This window comes from Camelus bactrianus, chromosome 29 (genome assembly GCF_048773025.1).
Source record: "Camelus bactrianus isolate YW-2024 breed Bactrian camel chromosome 29, ASM4877302v1, whole genome shotgun sequence".
Taxonomy (NCBI): Eukaryota; Metazoa; Chordata; class Mammalia; order Artiodactyla; family Camelidae; genus Camelus; species Camelus bactrianus.
The window spans coordinates 1,440,166-1,451,651 of record NC_133567.1 but is presented as its reverse complement, the minus strand read 5'-3'; positions in this window follow the sequence as shown (position 1 = coordinate 1,451,651).

Sequence of the window (11,486 nt, the reverse complement as noted above, 5' to 3'; positions counted from 1 at the left end):
CAAATACCGGGCCCCACAGCTCCGCGTGTGGCATCTGACGTCAGCCTGACACAAACACCGAATGGAAGCAGATGCACGAAACGGGTCCTCGGGGTCGCTGAGTCCGGTCCCATCGCGCTGCCCTGCCCCGCCTGGCGGCCCCGGGCTCCGCTCTGACTCGGGGAGACTCCAGACCGCGAAGCACGCTGCAAGTGTGCACACACTCCTCGTCCTGACTGCTCTCTCCGGAGGCTGTTTCCGAGCGCTCCAGTTCCAAGTTTCAGCTCTGTCACATGTTCTGAACTCCAGCTCTTGCATTTACTTTAGGGCTGGGGCACCCCATCCCCGGGCGGGTGGGTGGGCAGCCAAACAGGGAGGTCAGGACTCGGTGTTCCCAGGCAGCCAGGGAAAAGTCCTTCCTCACGTCACGGGTCACAGCTGCTCTGGCCCCGCACGGTTCACCGTCCAGCACCGTTCATGGTGCCCGGCACCCAGGCGAGCAGGATAACGACCACCCGAACAAGCCGGGCGGTGGGTCCCTGCCCCGGGGAGCAGGAGCGGGTGTGCAGGAGCCGTCCATGCAGCAGGCAGCCTGCTCCAACCACCAAAGACTAGCGGTGCCGAGCTGTTTACAGCACAGATGGAGGCCCAGGACAGACTGTCATCGAAGGACTACCAGGCCTAACACAAAATCATTTTATTCACGTCGATACGACCCTCCTACAGCTGCGTGTCTCAGACACACAGGAAGATTCCAGAATAGTATTCAGTCAACAAGTGAACAGAGTGAACCCTTCCACACAGTGGGGTCTTGTCTGACTTTGATTTGCTTCTGCGAACTTCTCTCTAGATAGATACAAAAACACACACAACACACAAGATACAAGGTCTGCAATGAACAGTGAGCGTGCTTCAGATGGAGTGAAGCCTGTGGCAGCGGCTTCATGGGTGTGCACATCTGCCCAAGTTCACCCAGCTGCACACCCGAAATGCGTGCCGTTTCCTGCACAGGAGCCGCACCGCAGTAAAGGTGGGCGGTGGGGCCAGGGGGCTGGCGGGGCTCCGAGGAACCCCACAGGGAGGAGACCGGCGGGGGAAGGGCCAGTGTCACCGGCCCAGGCTGCACACGCCGGGGTGCGGGGGTGTCTCCCGGGGCCTCTCCTCGAGTTAGGGGATACGAAATGCAGTTCCTCCTGCGGTCCCCTCTCTCAAGTTGCTCCAAGTCCCCAGGCCTAGAGCAGTAACGGGGAAGGAGGATGAGGGGGCAGGATAGAGCAGGAGGCCCTGGGACAGACGTGGCCTGAGCTTAGAATCCGGACACCCGGCTTCAGGTGTGGCCTGGCGATGAGGGACGGACAGGTGGACTTCCTGGACCCCGACGTCTGACCCACGACGCACTGTCACCGGGAAACCCGTCGGCCACGCAGCATGGCCACTCCTCTCTGGGCTGCAAGGGGAAACAAACTACTCCTTGGCTGTATCTGGCACTTCTAGAGCCTGGTGAGTAGTCGCCAGCTCGCCAGCTTCCGGACCCATGCCACCGCCACCGCCCCGCCCCGCCCCGCCCCCCCCGCCGTGGGCGGCCACTCCCAACGCAGGTCTCTGCAGCCCGGCCCACCCCGCAGAGCCCCCGGCCGGCCCGCTGGGGTCCACTTCATGGACGACCCTCGCAGGAGAACGCACGCATGTGTAACTGCTGTATTTGCATCCCTGTGTGACTGACACCTGAAACGACAGAGACACGCCCACATTTAAAGAACACGCGGGAACTCTGCTGGAACTCACCACAGTCCTTCCTCTCCTTGCTTCTTACAGCAGCAAGCTCTGCGGCCGGACAGCCGGGCCGTCAGGGAGGCAATAGAGAACTGCACGCAGGGCCCACTGGGAAGGCCATGGTCTTCCTGAGACAAGCGAGAGCAGCCGGCGGACCCTCCCTCCTGCTCCTCCCCCTGCCTGAACACAGGGTGACGTCTGGACAAGGAGCCGGCACCCTCGGAATCAGGGCAAAAATGGCAAACCGACCAGGGGGAGCGGGAAGCGCGAAGGAGCCGGGACACAGTGTCTGCACCAGCCCAGGTGGCCTCTCTCTGGACAAACGGAGAAGAGAGAGAACCAACGCTGTTTCAACACGACCCTCAGAGTGTGCTCCTCCCCCAAATGCAGCCCAGCTGTTCTGACGCCTCACCTGCCCGCCCTGACCCTGTGTAAGATCTAGATCTTCATCCGCGAGAGTCAGGCGCTCAGTTCCACGTCACAGCCTGCAACCAGCACTGGCCCGGGAGCACCCAGCACTGGCCCGGGAGCACCCATCACTGGCCCGGGAGCACCCAGCACTGGCTTGAGAGCACCCTCACTGGCCCGGGAGCACCCAGCACTGGCCTGAGAGCACCCTCACTGGTTCAGAAGCACCCAGCACTGGCCCAGGAGCACCCACCACTGGCCCGAGAGCACCCAGCACTGGCCCGGGAGCACCCAGCACTGTCCTGAGAGCACCCTCACTGGTTCAGGAGCACCCAGCACTGGCCTGAGAGCACCCTCACTGGTTCGGGAGCACCCAGCACTGGCCCAGGAGCACCCACCCCTGGCCTGAGAGCACCCTCACTGGCCCGGGAGCACCCAGCACTGGCCCGGGAGCACCCACCACTGGCCTGAGAGCACCCTCACTGGCCCGGGAGCACCCAGCACTGGTCTGAGAACACCCAGCACTGCCCTAGGAGCACCCAGCACTATCCTGGGGCCAGGGCCACAATGACGCCCTCTGTGACTGCCCACGTGGCCAGCTGAGGTGTCAGCTCTGATTCAGAGGAGAGAGAGCAGATAGGCCTCTCCACAGGGAGGGAGGGGCGGGCGTGAGACAAGGTCTAACCACCGAGCCCCCAATGCATTCTCTCCCTCTCTCTCTCTCCCCCCAACACGGCCCACGGCTGGGGGAGGGCCCGTTACCCACAACCCGCGTGACTGGCAGTGCGCAAACCTCACGCTGCCCAGCCAGTCACTGCTCGCCTCACTGTGGGCTCCCTGCTGCTCCCACATCAGGGGACCACAGTCCTGCTCTCGGGGTCTGCTGGGCATCAGTCCTCCTCAGGGACACAGAAGCTCCTGGCGGTAAAGTCACCGGCAGTCGCCTGTTCCTCTGTGTTGGAACAGGGACCACCTCGACCCCACATGGATCCCCTCAGTGTGTGCAGAGGATGGCACTGTGCAGTCCACATGTGGGACCAAGGAGCCCACGCAGACGAAAAGCTCCCCTCACTGGCGTCAGGGTTTGCCCCATCCACCCAGCTCCCTGCCCGGGCCATGGTGCCTGTTTCCTCTGGCTCCAGACTGCCCAGCCCATCTCCTCCGGCCTCAGCTGGGGACCTTCCACGTCCCCTCTCACCTGAACCACGCAGGCCAGCTCTCTCCAAGGTGACCTTGTGCCATGCAGAGGGCTTGAAGAACTCCCAAGACCTGCAGGGCCCCGAGACCAGACCATGTGGCACCCTCGTGACATCCAGCCTGGCGGGTCTCAGTCCTCAGAACCGTCACTCTGGCTGACAAGACCCACTCCCAACTCTTGCCTTTATTTTACCACTTTTTTCACACTCCTCCAGCTCCTGCTAGCGGAGTGACCTTTTGAAACAAAATACAGAAACCTACTCGCGTGCCTGTGGCCTGCTGGACATCTGCACCTCCGGGTGACCTTGTCCGACACGTCGTCAGCCCCGGTCCACCAAGCAGACCCTCCCCTGCTCTCAAGTCTCCAACGTTTCTGAAGAATAGCACGATCAGTCAGTGTTCTCCCAGTCTCCTGTCCTGTCCTCTTAATGTCCTCACCAACACGCATCCCATAATCAGAACCCTGTATTGTAGCTATTTTGGTTTTTGATGAATCATAACCGAGGTTCCCATGTATGAGAGCCCCAGGAAATCAGTCCACACAGTCTCGCAGATCCCGGAAGCACTGAGTCGAAGGTGATAATCACAGAGAGCTTTTAAGTGACACAGACTCGTTCATTCCCCAGATTCCATTAGCAGAAGTAATCTGGGTTCCCATTTAAGGTTTCAAAGTGGAATTTACTTGTGGCAGTGAAAACCAAGAGACAGTTTATCACACACACACACAAAAAGGCTTTAAAATCAAACCAACCAGTATTCAAATATTGATGTTGGCACTTACTAACAGCAAATCACTCAATTTCTATAAAACTCTGCTTCTCATCTGAAAAAAAAAAATGGAGAAAACCACCACAGCCTGGCAAGACTGACATGAATATTAAGAAAAAGGGCACCGTGTGACGTCTGAACACTGAACCAGGAGTTCCCTTCCGTAGGAAAAACAAGCAGTGAAAGACAATGAAAACGTCCCTAAAGCTATTAAATCTACCTCATCTTGTTAAAGAGATGTCACGTGGATGGCAAACCGCTGGCTTATACGCTTTCTTGCTTCCATATGCTACAAAAGCACACAACCATGATGCAACAACTGAGGCATTTCGCAGGTGGACGTCTGGAGGACAGATGGAGGAGCCCAGGAGGGGGGTGTCTGCATGAGGGTCAGGCGCCCTAGGAAGACTCCTTCACACGAGAAGAGCATCCAGACCCACAGATGCGCCTGGATCCAGGGAGGACCAGCCACCGGGTCCGGTCTCTGTGCACGGAGGGCCCCTCCACCCAGCCTCCTGCGCTCCTGCCTGGCTCCCAGCGAGAGAGGACTGGACACAGCCAGCAGAAATCAAAGCTGCTTCAATTGACCTCCTCGGGACGTCAAGGGCACACGTCCACTCTGGTTACGAAGGGATGAAGCACAAGCCACAGGCAGAAACTCTCCCCAGTTCAGTGCAATCTAAGACCCACAGCCTAGGAGCTGGACCCATTCTGCTGGTCCTGAAGAGCAGGCAGCAAGCCAGAAGGGGACACAACGCCAAGGATACGCTTTCCGCAAGGGGTCTGGTGCAGGGCTGGCCCAGCTACAGCATCTCTGCCTCCGCCCCAACATCCCAGCCCAAAGGGGCCGCGTCCGGATGCTGCGCAGGTGTGGGGGCTGAGCCACTGCCCACAGGGGGACGCTCAGGTGTGAGGACGAACGGACAGTCACACGCGTGCAAGAACGGTTAACCTACCTTTTCAACCCGCCATCACAACACAGCAGACTCTTGGGTGGCAGAGCACTGAGCCGCAGGGGTGCCCACTCACCGGTCCTGAGGGAGCCACAGGTCTGTGCCATAGGCGCCGCCGTCCCTGGGAAAACAGTCTGCAATCTCCGTTCACATCACTCTTAAATTTGCATTCGTGGGTCTAGACATACCACGCATGGAACACGACACCAGTTCTCCACATCAGCAACAAGACAGGCACTGTCTTGCAAATTGGTTTGTGTTTATAAAAATATAAATACAATAAAAATATGTATGATATTAGATTATCAGATTTTTTAAATTAAATTTAAATTTTCAGCTTTTTGTCAATAATTTTTATTTTAAATGGACACTCATTTTTGAAATTTGCATTTTGTATTTTAATTATTTTTAGTATTTTAAAGGAAAGATATTTTTCCACACAGGGAAGTATTTTCAATTTCTTATAATAGCATATAATGGAAAAGAATTTGAAATGAAAAAATATATATGTATGTATATGTATACAACAGAACTACTTTGCTGTATGCTGAAACCAACATTGCAAATCTTACACTTCAATAAAAAATCTTTTGGATGTAAAAAAGAAAAATCCTTTTGCAAAAACATAAAAAAATAATTTTAGGGAGAGAAGTAAGATGGCGGAGTAGAAGGACGCTTGTAGTTCACCCTTTCCCACAAATACACTAAAAAAATTTTTTAAAGAATTTCACACTTGTTTCAATTTACATTTTTATAAAAATATTTCCATTTTAATAACTGACAGCATTATTATTAACTGAACACACATTATGCAAAAATCTTTATTACAGCTATGTAATTCATGATTCAGCTGAAATAAGGCAAGAAAAAACAAGCTGTATGTGATAAGTATGTATTAATTGTGTGTATTTTACTTTATTATTCATTCAAACATCTACAGAGCACTCAGGTATGTGGAATAGCAACTAAACTCATCTTTGCTGTTTTGCTTTCAGTCACACAAAAACTGTAGCTTCATGTGTTTCTACTTTGTCATTGTGAAGGCGTGTATCCAGAAAAAAGAACAGAGTATGTACGCGTGGTAACCGTCTGTTAGTCTGATTTAAACTTTACATGTTACACGCGTGGCCCGCGAACCCCAGCCATCAGGGAGGCTGGATGGAGGGTCCACAAGATGTGGGGGCTCAGGCCACCAGGGAACCCGGGGCAGAAACAGCCCCGAACTCAGAGCAGAGAACTGGGAACTGACGGCTCGCGTGGCTCAGAGAACCGGGCCCGGGAGGCAGCCCCTGGAGACTCCCAGAAACAGCAGGAAACCAAGTGTGAACTAGGCCCCAGACTCTGACTGTGTGGAGGAGACACAGGAAACATCCCCGAGCTGCTCTCTTTGTGGCTTTACTCCTACTCCAGGACCACGTGGCCTGAAAAACAGTCAATTACACAGAGAAACAGAAAAGTCTCTCTCCTTCCCCAAACTTCCAGAATAATACGCTTTACAAACATTTAGGCATATCTTAATTCTGCTGCGATAAGCAACTTGGTATTCAGACGACCACCAGGTGAAATCCACGGAAAACCCACTGAGCAGAGCTCCAGGAGAGGCTGCAGGAGAGGCGGGCCACTCCTGAGATCCACGGGGTCTTCCCGCACACACGGCCCCTCCACCCCGGGGCGACCCCATGGGTGAGCAGTCTTTACAAACGCAACACAAGCCAAGGATGAACTGACTTCTGCAGATGGCAGTCGGACCACCAGCTGGCAGGTAACAACACGCTCGTTTTGGGAAGCCCAGACGAGGCCCCACAGCCTCCGGAGGAGGCTGTCCCTGAGCGGCGGTCGGGCAGACACCCACGTGCAGGGGCTCAGCAGGTCCCACGCTAACAGGACGCGCGGCCTGGGGTGGACGCTGCGGCGCTCTGGTCACGGCCCTCCGTGGGGCCTCACCCGTCGTCTCTCAGGGCCCCTGGTCCTCCTGCTGTTCTCCTCGAGCTCACACTTACCTGATTTGATTTCATTTGTTTGGGGGAAGTGTCCAGATGACCTTCCAGCACAGAATGTTCTCCAGGAACCTACTCTTTTGTTAGTAAGGCCCGACTGACCCGAAAGGCAAGAAAACGGCCCCAGGCGCACCCGACACGGCACAGGCCGCAGCCATCTGCCCCCCCCAGGACGAAATTCCCTCGCGAACTCCAGCCGCTGGCCCTGCCCCTGTTTTCAGTCTCACTGGGGTCTGAGGACCAGGGCAGCTGCGAACCATCAGGTGGTTGTGACTTGACGGAAAATTACGTCACCTTAACGTTGGTGCTCAGTGGTGAGCTGAGAAAGCTGCTTCTCTGTGACACCCTGACTCACTGTATTCTTGAAGCTGAGCAGCCATGGAAGCCACGCACGGGACATTTTCATAGGACAGTAGCTCAAACCTTAGGCTTAAAAGGATGCCGAACTCGCATGCAGAAACACGTAAGAACGCGTAGAGGGAGGAAGGCGTTCAGTGTATAATCTGGGATGAAGCAAATTTTTCACAGGAATAAAAATTCCATTAAACTGGTATATAAACCACAGAGGACAGAATCTGGGGGGTTTGAGAGGTTTTGTTTTTATGTTCAGTTTTGATTTTTTTACCTTTTGGAATAATAAAGAAACTTGAAGAAGATAAAAGTACGCTGGCAACAAAAAAGTGGAGTAACACAAAGGTTTTCGGAAAGATTAAGATTGTGGAGACCGGAATTTGTCCAGCTTTTTGTGAAGCGCCATCACGGTGAGTGAACGGGGCTTACGGGCCCCTCGGCCTGCGCGCTCTCCGCTGGCCGCCGCCCTGCACCGGGAAACACCCAGGTGACGCTGATTCACCGACGCTGAAACCGGCATTTTGTGTGACTGCCACGTGTCACAAATAGAACGCTTCAGCAAAAGATGCTGACTCATCAAAACGCAGGCTCAATTCTCAGCCTTCAGGCCAGACAGAAACAGGTGGTGGCCAGGTCTGGACCGGGGGCTGCAGGACCAAGGTCGCTGTCGAGGCCGCACAGCCCAGCCAGCCGCGGCCTGGGGAGGAGGGGCAGGTCGGGGCTGGCCAGGGCTGCGGCCGCAGCAGGAGAGCCGGGGGCGGCCATCGGAGGGGACGACAGCACGGCACGGCTCTGTGTAGTGGCGACACTTCCAGGGCCAGGCGGCAACAGGAACGGCCATTAGCTGGAAACAGGAGTTTCCAGATACAAGGGCTGAGACCTTGGGGGACGCAGCAGGGCCAGGCGGGGGGTGACAGGTGATGGCCGGGGATTCACAGGCCGGTCACGTCCCCCCGGGAAAAAGCAGCACCAGCCAGGAACCGGCAGCAGCTCTGCGCCCAGCCACGCTCAGGGCTACCTGCCCGGGCGCCAGACCAGCACCCCGACCGGGACTCAGGCAGCAAGACACACGCGTCTCCGCCTCCTGCAGGTATAAAGAGCCTTGAACCCTGCCAGGCACCCTCAGGTCGCCTCAGAGACTGGAGGGGACAGCACGCCGCCCGTCGCCCAGGGCAACGAAGGCACGGCCGACGGCTGCCTTTGAGGATGGACTCCCACAGTGACGAAGCAGTCTACGGAGAGCGTGACCTCCGAGGAAACCTGGGCTCACGCGAGCTTCCTGGATCCTTGAGTGACTGGAGTCTCTAAGACTCCAAGGGCAGAGGTCAGTAAGGCGAGCTTCTGGCTACAAAACCTCAAGTCTGACCAGTCACTGGGCTCTAACAGCACCCAGGAGGCGCCCGCTCCGAGGGGAGTGTCCGGGTGGAAGACCCTTTCTGCATGGAAGAGATCCAGACGCCTCAAGCATCTGGACGGGCCTTCCGGTCTGTAAACGTGACGGCAGGCTGACACCAGCTCCTGCGGACTGTGCGTGCAAATGCAGAGCCGGTGGCCTGGGGTCTCATCTGGAGCTCGGAGACAGAAACGAGGACCTCATGCAGGACCAGGAATTATTACTTGTAACACAAAATAGAATTTAAAAAGTAACATCTGTAGACACTTAGACGTGGTTTTTCATCTGGGAACTTGCTGGTCATCACCACGGGTCCTGTAAGGTCACACCCGTTAGCAGAGAGAATTCCACAGTCCAGACAGGGGCTGGTGCCAGGCCGAAGCAACTAGAGGAGTGAAGGGACAGAGGCAGCTGTGGACGCTCGGGGCCAGGAGCACCGCGGAGTCAGCCTCGGGGACCCAGCCTCCCTGCGCCTCGGTCCCAACAACAAACTGTCTCCCAAACTGAGACCCTGCAGGGCCCCTCACACAGGAGAGGACACACAGTCCTGAAGCTGCCATCGGGCCCTCGGGTGGGAAGGACGGGGCTGGGTCTCGGGAGGACTGTGTGGCACTACCCGCCCCCCGAGGGGCAGCCCTGCAGAACCTTTCCAGAGTCCAAGTCCAAGACTTCCCGCAGGGCGGCCCCTCGGTACTCAGTACTCCCGCTGCGGCCGGTTCTCACGAGGCGCCCGTCACCCTCTGGAGCCATGAATGTCTTTTTGCCCTGATTTTCTCTCATCCCCCAGAAGGGAAGCTCCAGGAAGCCCAGGCCACCTGTCTTGCTCATCTGTGAAGGGAGGGAGCAGGCGGAAGGAAGGAGGGAAGCGAGCAGCTAAAACCGAGACATCCCGTCACACTCCCCCAAACCACGCGGAGCCCAGACAGCGACGCGGCTCAGTCTCGGCGGAGCGCTGCCCCGACGGCGGTGCCCGTAAACATTTACTGGCCGCCATCCAGCCGTGGCCCTGGCGCCATTTTTTAGTGACTGAATTTTTGTCTAGTAAAAGAGAACTGGCACGAAACCAACAATTAAAACATTAAAAGACTGTCGAGTGTTTTATTTAAACTTTTCCCAGTGTATTTTCTCCAGGAAATGAGCATTTCGGCCAGGGACCGTGCTCTGCCGTTTATGACTCATTCACAGATCGCATGTTTATCACGCGCTGCTGATGGGGAGTCGTTACCATCTTTGGAAGGAGAACACACGGCGAGACAACTCCTTGAAGCTGGCTTTGAAATTCACACGGCAGTCCACCGCAAAGGAGCTCTTACTGCGCGTGGAATTCCCTGTGCCCTCAGTCCCCAGCGTGAACTCTGTCAAGCTGTGTGTTTATGTGCCGTTCACAGCAAGCCCTCCAGATTTGATCACCAGTGTTCCAAATTCTGAACACCCACCGTCTGCCCTCCCGGCCCGTCAGAACTTCTGGTGTTCCTTGTCCTCTGGTGCTGTACCAACCTCTCCTTCATTAGGAAGAAAAGGAAGGAAATAAACAAACCTAAATTCCTATCCCCACCAAAAACAAAAAACAAACAAATAAAAAAAAAAAAAAGAGAATGAAGGAAAACTAACCTAGCCTGGAGGCAACCACCACACACAAGGTATGTTCAGAGGGATTCAAGGAAGATTGTGAGCTAAGAGAAGGTTTTTCTTGACGTTCCGTTCCGCAGAAATGGAGGGGGGAGGGGAGACGGAGGGAGCCCTTGGGGAGGGGCCGGGAGCCAGACCAGAAGCCCGTCTCCTGGGCGGTGCTGACGACGCCCCCGGGGGTCTAAGGCCGTCGGCCCTGCTGCGCATCCCACACGTCCTCCAGTCGCCTGGCCCAGTCCCCCCACCCCAACCCAGGCCGTGCCTGGAGCAGGCGCAGGACCGAGGCGCCCACAGCCCCTCCTCCAGGCCCCACCCTGACCCGGGGCGGGCCCCCCACACCCCAGTCACCTCTCACACCTTCCCTGCTGGATGAGCAGGTTCTGACGACGAGGGAGAGAAGTGTCTGAGTCAGAGTAGGAGACGTGTTCGGAAGGACTCACAGCTGGCGTGCTGATGTGACTGATCCGCGCTTTGTGCCCCCTGCCCGGGGACGCGGGGACCGGGGGACGTGGGGGCCCGGGGAACACGGGGGCCCGGTTCACAGTGCGGTCGGGCGGCAGACCCTCCCTGAGGACGCGCGGCTCCTCGAGCTGACCTCTGTCTCCCTGTCCTCCCAGTCGTCTGCGAGGCCCCGCACAGCACACTCCTTCAGACAGCTCTCTAACCAGATCCAGTCAAACCCCTAGGAGATGCCACATCCTAGAGCACCCTTAGCATCCTGCTAGGGCTCAAAGGGGCTCCTGCACGTCCCAGTGTCTGGTCGCCCCCCGGTGCTCACACACACACGGGAATCTCAGCCCGCACACACACAACCCCTCCACAACCCTACGCAGCGTGGGGTCCCCAGTCACAACTGCTGAGCCCAGCCGCTCCACTGGAATCCAGCACACACTTGGCCTCTGGAACAATGTGAGTTCCCCAGGGGTGCGGCCTGTGGCACGAGGATTCCGACACGCGGGTCACTTGGCTAGTGAGCAGTGACAGAATTATCGAGGTTTTCATGTTTTCTTGCTGTACTGAAATCACCTGTTGCCACTG